Raw genomic sequence first — 12,813 nt, 5'->3', positions numbered from 1 at the left:
CGGAGGTGATGAGGATGAGGAGTACACTCACCAAAGAGGTGATCTCCGGACCATCTCAACAGGAAGAGAAGCTCGTCCCTCCGAAGAGGACGAACTCCAACATGCTCGCACAAGAATTCCAACCAGCAGGCTGAATCTTCTTACAACCCGATAGTTCCTGACGGAATGATTACGAGGGAGGAGTTCGACCAGCTCAAGAGCAAATTTGATGCTCAAGTAGAAGCCTTAAAGGCAAGGTGTGAAGTGAAGGGGAACACCTTTGAGGATGGCGACCTGGGAGAATCGCCATTCACCTTGGATATCCTGGAGGCTCCGATCCCTCCAAAGTTCAAAACTCCCACTACGAAGCCATATGATGGGTCTAAGGACCTAAAGGATTATGTTGATGTCTTTGAAGGCCTCATGGATTTTCAAGCGGCAACGGACGCCATTAAATGCCGCGCTTTTCAGATCGCGCTTACCGGCAGTGCGTGTTTATGGTACAGAAGATTGCCGGCTAGGTCGATCTCGACCTACTCACAGCTGAGGAAAGAATTTTTTAGTCAATTCTCTTCTCGGCACTATGACAGAAAAACAACGACTCACCTCGCCACCACCATACAGAAGGAGAGTGAGACGCTTAGAGAATACGTCACAAGGTTCCAGGAGGAGCAGTTGAAGGTCGCGCACTGCTCCGATGACTCGGTCATGTGTTACTTTCTCACCGGCTTGGCCGATGAAACTCTTACGGTAAAACTTGGAGAGGAGGCTCCAGCTACTTTCGTCGAGGTCCTGCAAAAGGCGAAGAAAGTTATTGATGGGCAAGAGCTCCTCCGGACCAAGACTGGCCTACCAGAAAAGAAGATCGACCAGAAGAGGTCCGGTCAAGACAAGAGTAAGACTGATTCCAAGTCCAAAGACAAGGGATCATCCTCGTCCAACAGCTGAACTGATTATCGCAGGTCAGATAGTGGTCTCGACTGAAGCCGACCTTACGAACGTTATACTCCTACCACCATCCCCATCTCTGAAATACTAACAAACATTGAAGAGACTGGGATGGAGAAGCTCCTCAAGCGACCGGAGAAGCTCCAAGGAGACCCAGAAAAGCACAACAAAGATAAGTATTGTCGTTTTCATCGTGATCACGGTCATAACATTGAGTTGCTGGGAACTCAAGCGCCAGATTGAAGACCTCATTCAAGATGGTTACTTCAAAAAATTTGTTGGCAAACCGAGGTCTAACTCGGTAGAAAAGAAAGAAGAGAGGAAGCGTTCAAGGACGCCAGCTCGCCGAGATGACCGACCTGCGGTTATCAACACCATTTTCGGAGGCCCAAGTGGAGGCCAGTCTGGAAATAAGAGGAAGTAGTTGGCTCGAGAAGCCAGGCGCGAGGTATGCGCCATTAGGGAGCAGCAACTGACCTACTCCATTACCTTTGATGACTCCGACCTGGAGGGGGTCCATTTGCCCCATAATGATGTACTTGTAATCGCACCTCTCATCGATCACGTCTTGGTTCGGAGAGTATTGGTAGATGGTGGTGCATATGCCAATACTCTATCTCTTACAACATATCTTGCTTTGGGATGGACCATGGCACAATTGAAGAAGAGTCCAACACCTTTGGTTGGATTTTCGGGGGAATCAGTCTCCCTAGAAGGGTGTATTGACTTACCGGTTACGATTGGGCAGGACAGTACACAAGTCACGCAGATGGCCGAGTTTGTCGTGATCGACGGAAGGTCGGCTTACAATGCCATCTTTCGAAGACCTGTCATCCACTCATTTCGGGCTGTTCCCTCAACGCTTCACCAAGCTTTGAAGTACTCAACTCCCAATGGGGTAGGCATAGTACGAGGAGGGCAGAGGATGTCAAGGGAGTGCTATGCCTCAGCACTTAAAGGGTCATCGATATGTTCCTTTGAGAAACAAGCCGAACGTGCAGGAGAGCAAGACTTAGAAGCAAGAAGGGAGTTCTCTGCACCAACAGAGGAGCTCGAGCTTGTTCCTTTACTTAGTCCTGAGAAGCAAGTAAGCATAGGAACTAAGTTGGGGGCCACTGAGAGGGAAGAACTGATCAACTTCCTCAAGTCCAACTCGGATGTTTTTGCATGGTCCCACGAGGACATGCCTGGTATAGACCCAAGGATCATGGTGCATCGCCTCAACATAGATCCATCATTCCGACCTGTAAAGCAAAAGAGAAGACCTGTAAATAAGGAGAGAAGTGATGTAATCGTTGAGGAAGTAAACAAACTTTTAAAAGCTGAATACATAAGAGAAATTTTGTATCCCGAGTGGCTCTCTAATGTTGTATTAGTGAAAAAATCCAACGGGAAGTGGAGAATGTGCTTAGACTTTACAAATTTAAATAAGGCATGCCCAAAAGACTGCTTCCCACTACCGAGGATCGACCAGCTTGTAGACGCAAAAGCCGGGCACGAGCTGCTCACCTTCATAGATGCCTACTCCAGATACAACCAAATTAAAATGCATGTGCCAGATCAAGATCATACCGCGTTCATAACAGACCAAGGTCTGTATTGCTATAAGGTTATGCCCTTCGGCCTAAAAAACGCAGGTGCGACCTACCAAAGAATGGTGAATAAAATGTTCATCAAGCAGATCGGTCGGAACATGGAAGTATATGTGGACGACATGCTTATCAAGAGCAAGCAGTCAAAGTCGCATCTTTTCGACCTGACCGAAGCGTTCGAAGTTCTGCGAAAGTATCAAATGAAGCTTAATCCAGCCAAGTGTGCCTTTGGAGTCTCCTCGGGTAAGTTTCTTGGCTTCATGGTAAATAACCATGGGATCGAAGCTAACCCAGAGAAGATAAAGGCCGTGCTCGAGATGGAAGCACCCAAAACACTTAAGCAGCTCTAATGCCTCAATGGAAGGATTGCAACTCTGAATGGATTCGTCTCGAGGTCAACAGATAAGTGCCTTCCTTTGTTCAAAGTCCTAAGAAAGAATGGACGACAGAGTGCGAGCAAGCACTGGAACAATTAAAGACCTACCTCTGCTCGGCACCGCTGCTCGCCAAACCCTTGCCGGGAGACAAGCTCTACTTGTATCTGGTGGTATCCGATAGTGCCGTCAGCTCGGCCCTAATAAAGCAGGAGGGAGTACGCCAAAGTCCAGTTTACTACACGAGTAAGACCATGACTGAGGCCGAGACCAAGTATCCATAAATGGAAAAGCTGGCCCTCGCCTTGGTCACTTCTGCCAGAAGACTTAGGCCGTATTTCCAAGCACACACCATTGTGGTGCTTACCAACTTGCCCCTGAAGAACATCTTCCACAAGCCAGAAACATCAGGACGCCTGATGAAGTGGGCATTGGAGCTGAGTGAGTATGACATCCAATTCGAAGCCAGAACTGCGCTAAAGGGACAAGGACTTCATCGCGAAGCGCACTCCACCATCTCTATCTACCGCGTCTGAACTCCCGTGGACGATCTACGTTGACGGATCTTCCAACGAGAGAGGATGTGGAGCAGAAATCCTCTTGCTCACACCAGGTGGCATGCGGTTCGAGTATGCCCTACGATTCAACTTTCGGACTTCAAATAATGAGGCCGAGTACGAAGTGCATCTGGCAGGACTCCACGTTGCCAAAGGATTATGGGCCACCCACATTAAGGTCTTCAGCAACTCCCAGTTAGTGGTAAGTCAAATCAAGGAGGAGTATCAAACAAAAGACTCCCGGATGGAAAAATATTTAAGTAAAGTCAGATCGCACCTCGCCCAGTTCGAAACTTACGACGTGAATCAAGTTCCAAGATAGGAGAATTCAAACGCAGATGCCTTAGCCAAATTGGCGTCGGCGTACGAGACCGATCTAGCGAGATCGGTGCCGATCGAAATCTTGGATAATCCTTCAATTCTTGAGTAAGACATGATGGATATTGACACACCAGTGCACTCATGGATGGATCCAATTGTGGAGTTTATCAAAGGAAACCCACCGCAAGACTCAAAAGAATACAAGAAGATCGCACGAAGAGCAGCCCGGTTCATACTCCGTGATGGGGCATTGTACCGGCAAGGGTTCTCCCTGCCCCTCCATAAGTGTGTAACTCCTGAAGGTGGGAGCTACATCCTCAGAAAAATTCACGAAGGAGTATGCGACAACCATTAAGGAGCCAAGTCGTTATCGACCAGGGTGGTCCGACAAGGGTATTATTGGCCCACCGTTGATCAGGATGCCAAGCAGTTTGTGAAAACTTGCGACAACTGCCAGCGATTCGCAAACATCATCCATCAGCCTCTTGAATTGCTCACCCCCATCTCGGCCCCGTGGCCATTCGCGCAATGGGGAGTGGACATTATAGGTCCTTTTCCCCTTGGCAAAGGGCAAACCAAGTTCGCAGTTGTCGCTGTGGACTACTTTACCAAGTGGGCCGAGGCCGAGGCGCTCACCCACATCACAGAGTCCAAGGTCACGTCGTTCATATGGACAAACATCGTATGCCGCTTTGGTATACCGAACGCCATTGTGACAGACAACGGGAAGCAGTTCGATAACGCAAAGTTTAAGGACTTTTGCAGGAAGCTGAACATAAGCCACCTCAGTTCGTCCCCTGCCCATCCAAAGGCTAATGGGCAAGTTGAGGCATTAAACAAGATCATCAAGCGTGGACTTAAACTGAGGTTGGATTCAAGGAAAGGAAGGTGGGCCGAGGAGCTACCCGAAGTGTTGTGGTCATATCGAACCACCCCAAGAGAGTCAACCGGTGAAACTCCGTTCTCACTGGCCTTCGGCTCTGAAGCTGTTGTTCCAGTTGAGATCGGCATGCCGACAGACAGGGTAGAGCAGTACGAACCAATGAGAAACGAGGAAGAACTGCTCCTCAACCTTGACTTATTAGAAGAAAAGAGGGAAATGGCTCAACTATGTTTGGCAGAGTACCAAAACAGAATGGCTAGACATTACAATGCCGAGTCTGACCTCGAAGTTTTCAAGTCGGGCATTTGGTCTTAAGGAAGATTCAGAAACACGTGGACACCCTTGACCCAAGTTGGGAGGGACCGTTCGAAGTTAAAGGTATAGTCCGACCAGGAACATACATACTGGCCGATCTGGAAGGAAACGTGCTTGCGCATCCATGGAACGTAAAGCGTATTACCCTTGAAATGTAAAAATAGTCCTAAAATGGACTTGAAAAAATTTTCAAGGGGAGGAAATTTTAATAAACAGAAGAGCTATTTAATTTCATGATTTCGAGTTCCATGAGAAATTAAATGGGGGCCAAGAACTCCCATAGGACTTAAACCTGGCGAAGTAATTACTGCCAAGGTAAATTTTATAAAATTCAATCCTCTAAACCTACGGGTTTGAGGTGCGATGTCAAAATTATTTAATGAGTAAACATTTAAAAATTCAATCCTCTAAGCCTACGGGTTCGAGTTGCGATGTTAAAATTACTTATGAACTTGAAGTTCAATCCTTTGAACACCTAAGTTAAAGGTGCAATGTGGAAAGTTCAATTGTTCAATGTTATCCTTTGGACTTCCGAGTTCGAGGAGAAATGATGAAGTCAATAAAGAAAACTCTCAAACTCAATCCTTCAAACTTATGAGTTAGAGGTGCAAGATATTTATATATGATCAATTCTAACAAAGTAAGTTTAGAAGCTTAAGGAAAAAGTAAGAAAAGAGCAAAACACAATGTACAGAGCTGGAGAAGTGAAAATTTCATTAAAGGACAGAGCCAAGGCTTGTGTACCTTATAGCTCTGCCCAAAGACTTGTACAAAAGGTAAAATAAAAAGCAAAGGCTCAGAAGCGTCAGCCACTCCTGAGGTGAGAAGACAATTCACCTTGGGATCCCAGAAGGTTGACCTCCTGGGATCCGCCCTGCTGCGAAGAGACTTCTTCTTGGGTGGTGCCGACCTCATTAGGCTCCTGACTAGGGGCATCTTATTCTTCCAGGTCGGAGTAGTCAGAGTTCAGTTCTCTGACGTACTTTTCCACCAAGGATGTAGGGCCTGGAGTGCTGTTAGGCCCAAAAGCCCATTTCTCAGCATACCTCTTTTTTAGATCGCCGAGGTCGATTTGGAGGTGGGGCATGTCAGCAGCAATGCCCTTCATCAGGAATTTGAAGCCCGCGTCACTGAAGTCCTTGGCGAACCCATCAAAGTCAGGGTGTTGCCTGAATGCTGCTTCCAAGAGAGCTCCATTGGTAAGGTGTTCCTTCTCCTCCTTGAGCTCGGTGGTAAGACGCCCTATCAAAGTGTCCTTCTCCTCAAGGACTTGAGCCAGGTCGTCCTTCTCTTTCAGGAGCTGGAACTTCTCCTTCTCCAACCCCTTGGTGATGGCATTAACAGCTCGGAGGTGGGCCTTGTGCTTTTCTTCTTCTTTTTTCAGCAGCAGAACCTTGGCCTCCACCTCGAATTTGAAGGCCTCCATTTCGGAGCGAGCTTTCAGTAGCTCGCCCTTCATTGTGGTGGCAACTTCCAAGGCAGCAGAAGAGTTCGCACTCTCCCTAGCTGCCAGGATCTCCCTCTCATCCAACTCAGCCTTTATCATGACTGCCGAGTGAATGGAAGCAATGAATGCCTGCAAATACAAAACACACAAGGGTAAGACCGAGCTACGAGTTGCGAAAAGAAAAGCAAGTACGAAAGCAAGTCTTACCTCAGCGACGTGGTCAATGGTCCGTTGCAGTACAGACCTAGGGTCGCTCATGAACTTGGACGCCCTTCTAAGGCAGCCGTCCAAGCACGCAGCCGAGATGCGGGACGCCTGGTCCTTTACCCCGGAGCTCGATGGTTCTATCCTGAATCGCACCTTCACGTCGTCCCCCCCATCCGAGCTTCGGGGTCGTCCACCAAGTCAGTGTGACTCATAGACAAGGGCCCACGAGGTCCAACCTACGAGGAGGAGGTGGTTTTCTTCTTCTTCTTTTTCCTCTTCAGAGGAGTGTCTCTTCTTACCTCGCACAGAGGAGACACATCCAGCGCCTCGGACTCATCCCTCGGGCGTTTCTCTGGAGTGCTCCTCGGCAGAGTCCAACTCGATCACCGGAGTTGGGGAGTCGACAGAGGGCCCAGCTTTGTCTTGAGCCGCAGGTCGAGCGACAACGGGAGTTGCTGGCTCAGTGCTCTGAATGGTCTTGAGGGCGTGAGCACGACCCTTAGACTTGCGCTTCACGCTACTAGTGAATCCGCACACCATTGCTGCAAAGCAAACAAGCAAGAAGTTAGAAACCAAAATTAAAGAATGTATTAAAGCAAGGTCGAGCTCGACTTACCGAGCTCAGAGTTCGGTCTTGAGGCTTAGACTGGGCGTACAAGGGGTTGTAATCTAACAACCCGGATTCGAGAAGCAGCTTTTTAGTCACCAAGGTTCCGATCTTCCTGCCCCTTGGAAAGCGATCCTTATAATACTTGAGGGCGTCGAAGGAGGCTTAAGTGAGCTCGGGGATTAGTCTGATCGACACTACACAAGACAAAGAAGAATTCAAGTTAGATATGAAAAGACAGAGTAGTAAGATCTAAAGTTGCAAAAATAATTGTAACGACCTCATACCTAAATTCTCAAACCTAACAGGAACGTCAAAGAAGGGACGACCAGACTCGTTTTTTGCCAGCCATTCTCTAGAGACAAAGAACCATTTCCCCACCCATCCTTTGATGGAGGTCGGCCCTTTGACTATACCACCCGCGCCCTTCCTTGCGCACATGTAGTACCGACCTGGCTTCTTAACTATCCTTTTAGCTTCAAAGCACCCTAGAAGCTGTTCAATATCTAGCAGATCGGCCTCGTCCTCTTCTCGAGCTCGTCGCCAAAAGAGGATGGCCAAAGCAAAAATGACACCCCAGCCATTGAGGGCCACTTGAGCAGGAGTCAGTCCAGTTCGGTTTAAGAACTCCTGGGAAAAAGGGTGAAGGGGAAGTCTGAGGCCGTACTCAAACATTTTTAAATAAAGAGTGACCCATCATTCTGGAGGATTGTCAGCTCTTTCCCCTTCCTCCGGAATTCTAAGGATGATGTCATCCGGAATGCTAAACCCCCTACGGAGGGTTCCAAGATAGTGTTCAGGCATTTTCGAAGGGTATTCCAAACCCTGGACCGAGGTGGAAGTGTCGCTATCTTCCCCATCATCAGAAAACCTAAAGTTCTCTACCTCTTCCAATTCGGACTCTAACCTATGAGCTAAATCCTCCCCAGAGTCACTTGGCTGAGGGGGTGAACTGCTTATAGTCCGACCTGCGCTACCTAAGCCATCACTAGTAGAGGGGGAGGACATGAAAACCAACATATTCGAAATAAAGAGTAAAACAAGAATGACTGACCTACGAAGGGTTCGAGCTGGTTTCAGATCGAACTCCAAAAATTCAGGGAACGTAAGGTTTGAGCTGAAGTCTCGGAACTATTTATAGCTAATCGGAAAAGCCTCTACGCCGTACATGTGTAGTGAACGAGTGGCTAGGATCATCTCGAAATTCGTAACGATGGAATACTCGAGTGCTCCGACAGCCTGGCAGATCGAAACATCTTCCACAACGGTCATATTTTCTCTACGATTAGAAATCGCCACGTGTTCTAAATTGAATCAGGTGACTTCTCTGCCAGATCGAGATCGAACCTGACAGAGAGGGGGCCAATGTTTGGGGATAAAAATACCCTGGACACGTGGAGGACGCTCATTGGTGTTCAGGAAGTAAAAGAAGTATTCCAGGTCCACCTCGAACCTGTCGAGGAGACTGGATTTGCCCATAAACAAGGCTAAGTGTAAAAAGCCCTGGTTCGACCTGGAAGGGTTCAATCTGCTCAAACTCGACGGGTTTGACATGAGAAAAACAAAGGTAACCGCCAGTCATGAGCACTGTCGAACCCACCATCTATAAATAGAGGACCTCATTTCACGACTCAGGTACGAAAATTCACCTCGAACTTAATATTGAGTCCGACCAGAATTAACTTGAGCGTCGGAGAGTTTGCCCTCTTGTGCAGGTTCACTCTTGAGTTCAGGTCAAGCCGGGGACCGGGTTCGAGCTTGGTTCGTGAAACAGCGTTGTGAAATTCTTTGCATAAACAATGCCAGTTGTAATTGGTTTAACAGCTATCATAAAATCTAATGAATTAGTTGTTGCCTTTTTGGCCCTTAAACTCGGTTAATTAATTTAATTCATTAATGCTTTGATGATAACAAACATATTTAGTATTAAATGTTTTTGGTGTGTAAGAATTATTGTTATAAAGCATAAATTTATTATCAGCTTCAATCATATTATTTGATTTATTGATAATAAATATTTTGTTTAAAAAAGAGTTTTAGTGTTTTGAAGTGTCCACAGCGTAGTGCTCGAAATAGCGATTCCAACGGATTTTGAATTACCCAAATCGGAGCTCAAACGAAGAATTTATGATCCAAAGAAGTTTGAAGAAAAAAATATCGAGAACATAATGTGGTAGACGTTAACAAATACAAAAAGTGGATGACGTGACAGCTGAATCATTGTAACGGCCATTGAGAAATTGACATGTGGAGTAATTTGTATTGATAAAAAAATAGAAAAAACAAAAAGAAAAAAAATATAAAAGAAAAAAAAATTAAAAAAAAGAGGAAAAAATATTACCGTTGGAATTTAAAAAGAAAAAAAAAAATCTGAAGGAGCGGATCCGAGAAAGATTTATTATTATTATTATTATTATTATATTCAATTTAATAACAACCTTTGATTTTATGGTTCAAATTTAATTTGAATTTTAAATTTCTTCCCAACTTTTCCTCCTCTATTTAAACCCCTCATTCTCTCAAATTTCTTGAATAATTCTCTCCCAATTTTCTGTCCAAAAAAATTGTTATTCTCTCTTCAAAGCTTCAATTTTTGTTCTAAATTCTTGAGGGAGATTTTATTTGAGTGATATTTGTGCTTCTAATTTTTATCTTAGTCATTTGAGGGCTTTATTTTGTAAGATTTTTTTTTTTACAAAATTTGTGAATTAAATTTGTATATCTACTCTTTTTAGAGAGTTGGTGAGATTGTTCTTCAAATTCAAAATCTTTGTATGGGTTGCTCTTGAGCCCGAAAAAGAGAGTTGTAACGGTTTGATCCTGAACCGTGGAAATGATCAGATTTCTTCTAGCTCCCGAAAAAAGAAGGTTTTGTGCCGGTTTGACTCCTACCGTGGAAAGAGTCAAAGTTTCTTAATCAAATACCCAAGAGGCCCTTAGGGAGTGGAGTAGGCGGTTTGCCGAACCACTATAAATTTGTGGTGTCATTTTCTCTAACCCTATACTATTTAATTTTTGCAATTAATTTTCTTTATCATAAATGACATAAAATTAATTGCTATAATTTGTTGTTCATGTTTATGTTCAATATTTAATTTGAGTGGTAAAATTAATTAGGGTGTTTTGTATTTCTAACCTATTGAATGATTTGTGATAAAATTAATTATTTGTTCAAAGTTTACATAATTGTTTAAATTTGGCCTATTAAAAAGTTTATAAAATTTTATTAAACCCTATTCACCCCTCTAGAGTTGTCATACCGATCCAATATTAATTAGCTCATTTTAAACCAAAGAATATAATGACCTGTGTTAACTTCTTAGCACTCGAAGAAAGTTTCAGCTGCTTATGGTTATAATGAAATGATAATGAATCACAGTTATTGTAGAAGAAATAAAGAATAACATTTATTCAAAATGGAAAGTCTATGAACAACATTTTTTCAAAAAAGAAATTTGTACTATTGAATAATATTTATTCAGTGACTAAAAAACTACTAAGCAATAGTTCTTTGCTAACATAGATCGCAACACTTCTGATCTTTATTAGTAGAAGGACTTGGACTCGGTCCAACAGCTAGAAGACATCTACTTCTCGAACGTTTCAAGTGCATGTCTTACCCTCTTTTTTCTTTTTCTTTTTTGCCAATTACTTTGGAAAATTTATCTTCGAGCGACCTTCTGAGTAGTGAAAACACATTCCTTCTACCTTCTTCTTTCTTCTTGTTTAGTATTTGTTAAAGCTCTTGAATTTCTTACTCTTAGTCCCTCGGGTAGATGGAATTGCGGCAACATTTCCTATGCTTCATTTTACTTCTTATTGCACATCATGGACTCAAAAGTTTGTAGTTCACTCAATTATTGAGTGATTTCGTAGTTCAACTTATTCAGTATATAGTTGGTCTTAAACTAAATTAAACTTCTAGGAAATGATTCCAAGATAAAACTTAATTTGGATATTTTCATCGATAACAGCTTCATTGATCTCCATGCACATTGAAATAGGTCATCAAGTTAAGGGCATGCTCCCTAACTAATGATTCATCTTTCATTTTAGCGTTGTATACACACTTAAATGCTTTGTTGGCATAGTCACATGATTGTCCAAACGTATCATGCATCGACTCTATTATCTCATATGCAGTTTCCATTGATGTTTCATGTTTTTGACCAGGGTATCATTCATACTAGCCAACATGTAAACTCAAGCCTTCTCATTAACTTTAAACCATTTGTCATATGTATCACGAATAGTTCAAATACATTTCCAGTTTTTGCATGACATTCCTAAGATGTGACTGGGGGTGTTCAAAAAACCCGACAACTAGACGAACCCAACCAAACCCGTAAGGGTTGGATTGGGTCTCGGGTTGGCCCTTGAAAAAATCAGGTTGACCCGACCCGACCCGACATACCTTTTTTTTATATTAAATTTTTATATATATTATATATATATATATATATATATATATATAATATTAATTTAGACCTTCACTTTTTATGTTCCATCTCAGCCGTCCGTTGCCATTCATTTATCATTTAGGGTTTCTCATCTTTCTCCCCTACCTCGTTTTGAATGTCTTGTCTAATCTCTTCTTCTCCTCCATTGTTATCCGACCAAACCCTCTCCTCCATTTTTGTCCACCCAACCAAGCTCTCACCATCTCCTCCAGCCGCTGCCGCACTCATCGTCGTTGCCCACTACCGCTGCCCATTTTTTAAGTATGTAAGTTTCATCTCATTTTTTTATTGTTAGTTCTGATTTTTCTATACTTTTTTTAGTCCGTGTTATGAACAAAATTAAAGTAAATAAATAAATATATATAAAAAGACAACCTGACAACCTCGAAATTTTTGGGTTGGGTTGGCCATCAATTTTCAACCTGCCGGTTTCCACATATGGCCAACCCGAAAATTCGGGTTGGTCTCAAAAACACCCCTAACCCGACCCAACCCGAACACCCCTAGTTGTGACAAATTTGGGATCCTCGACAATCAAGATAGTATTAATATTTGTCTTCCATTTAGTATAATTTTCTCCCATCAATGTTTCATTGCTAAGAATAGCTATCAACGTAGAAGACATTTTTCTGAAAAAGAAAAAAAAATAACTTAATAAGTGTAAAGCATTCAATAATTTAGCATAAGTTCAAACATAACAATTGTTTAACAAACACAAATCCCATAAAAAAATGTTCTATGCCACACGATAGATCAACAATCAAGGATGAATGGTGCCTTAGGGTAGGTCCGTCATCCTTTCTCATTGGATTGAGATTTATTCTCAATCAACCACCATAGCAAAATAACTCTTGTTTCTATAGTGTTAATTATCGTGTTTTAATCAAGATTTTGCCGACTACTTTAGCAAATTATTTTTTAATGTGACTCATGTTTTAGGTCCACGAGACTTAACCCAATATAAAGTCACCTTACAGCCAGTAAGTTACTGAGGTACACTCAGACTTGTATCTCAAAGAGAGGTTCATCTTGGTATTGACCCGCACAAAAAACCTTTCTTAGGGGGACGATAACACCGCCGTCATGAGGGCTTGGGTAATGTTATAGTGTGAGCCTAACAATG

This window comes from Momordica charantia, assembly GCF_013281855.1.
Source record: "Momordica charantia cultivar OHB3-1 chromosome 5 unlocalized genomic scaffold, Mcharantia_2.0 BLBB01000005.1, whole genome shotgun sequence".
In the NCBI taxonomy this organism is placed as follows: Eukaryota; Viridiplantae; Streptophyta; class Magnoliopsida; order Cucurbitales; family Cucurbitaceae; genus Momordica; species Momordica charantia.
Note: the sequence above shows the minus strand (reverse complement) of the source record.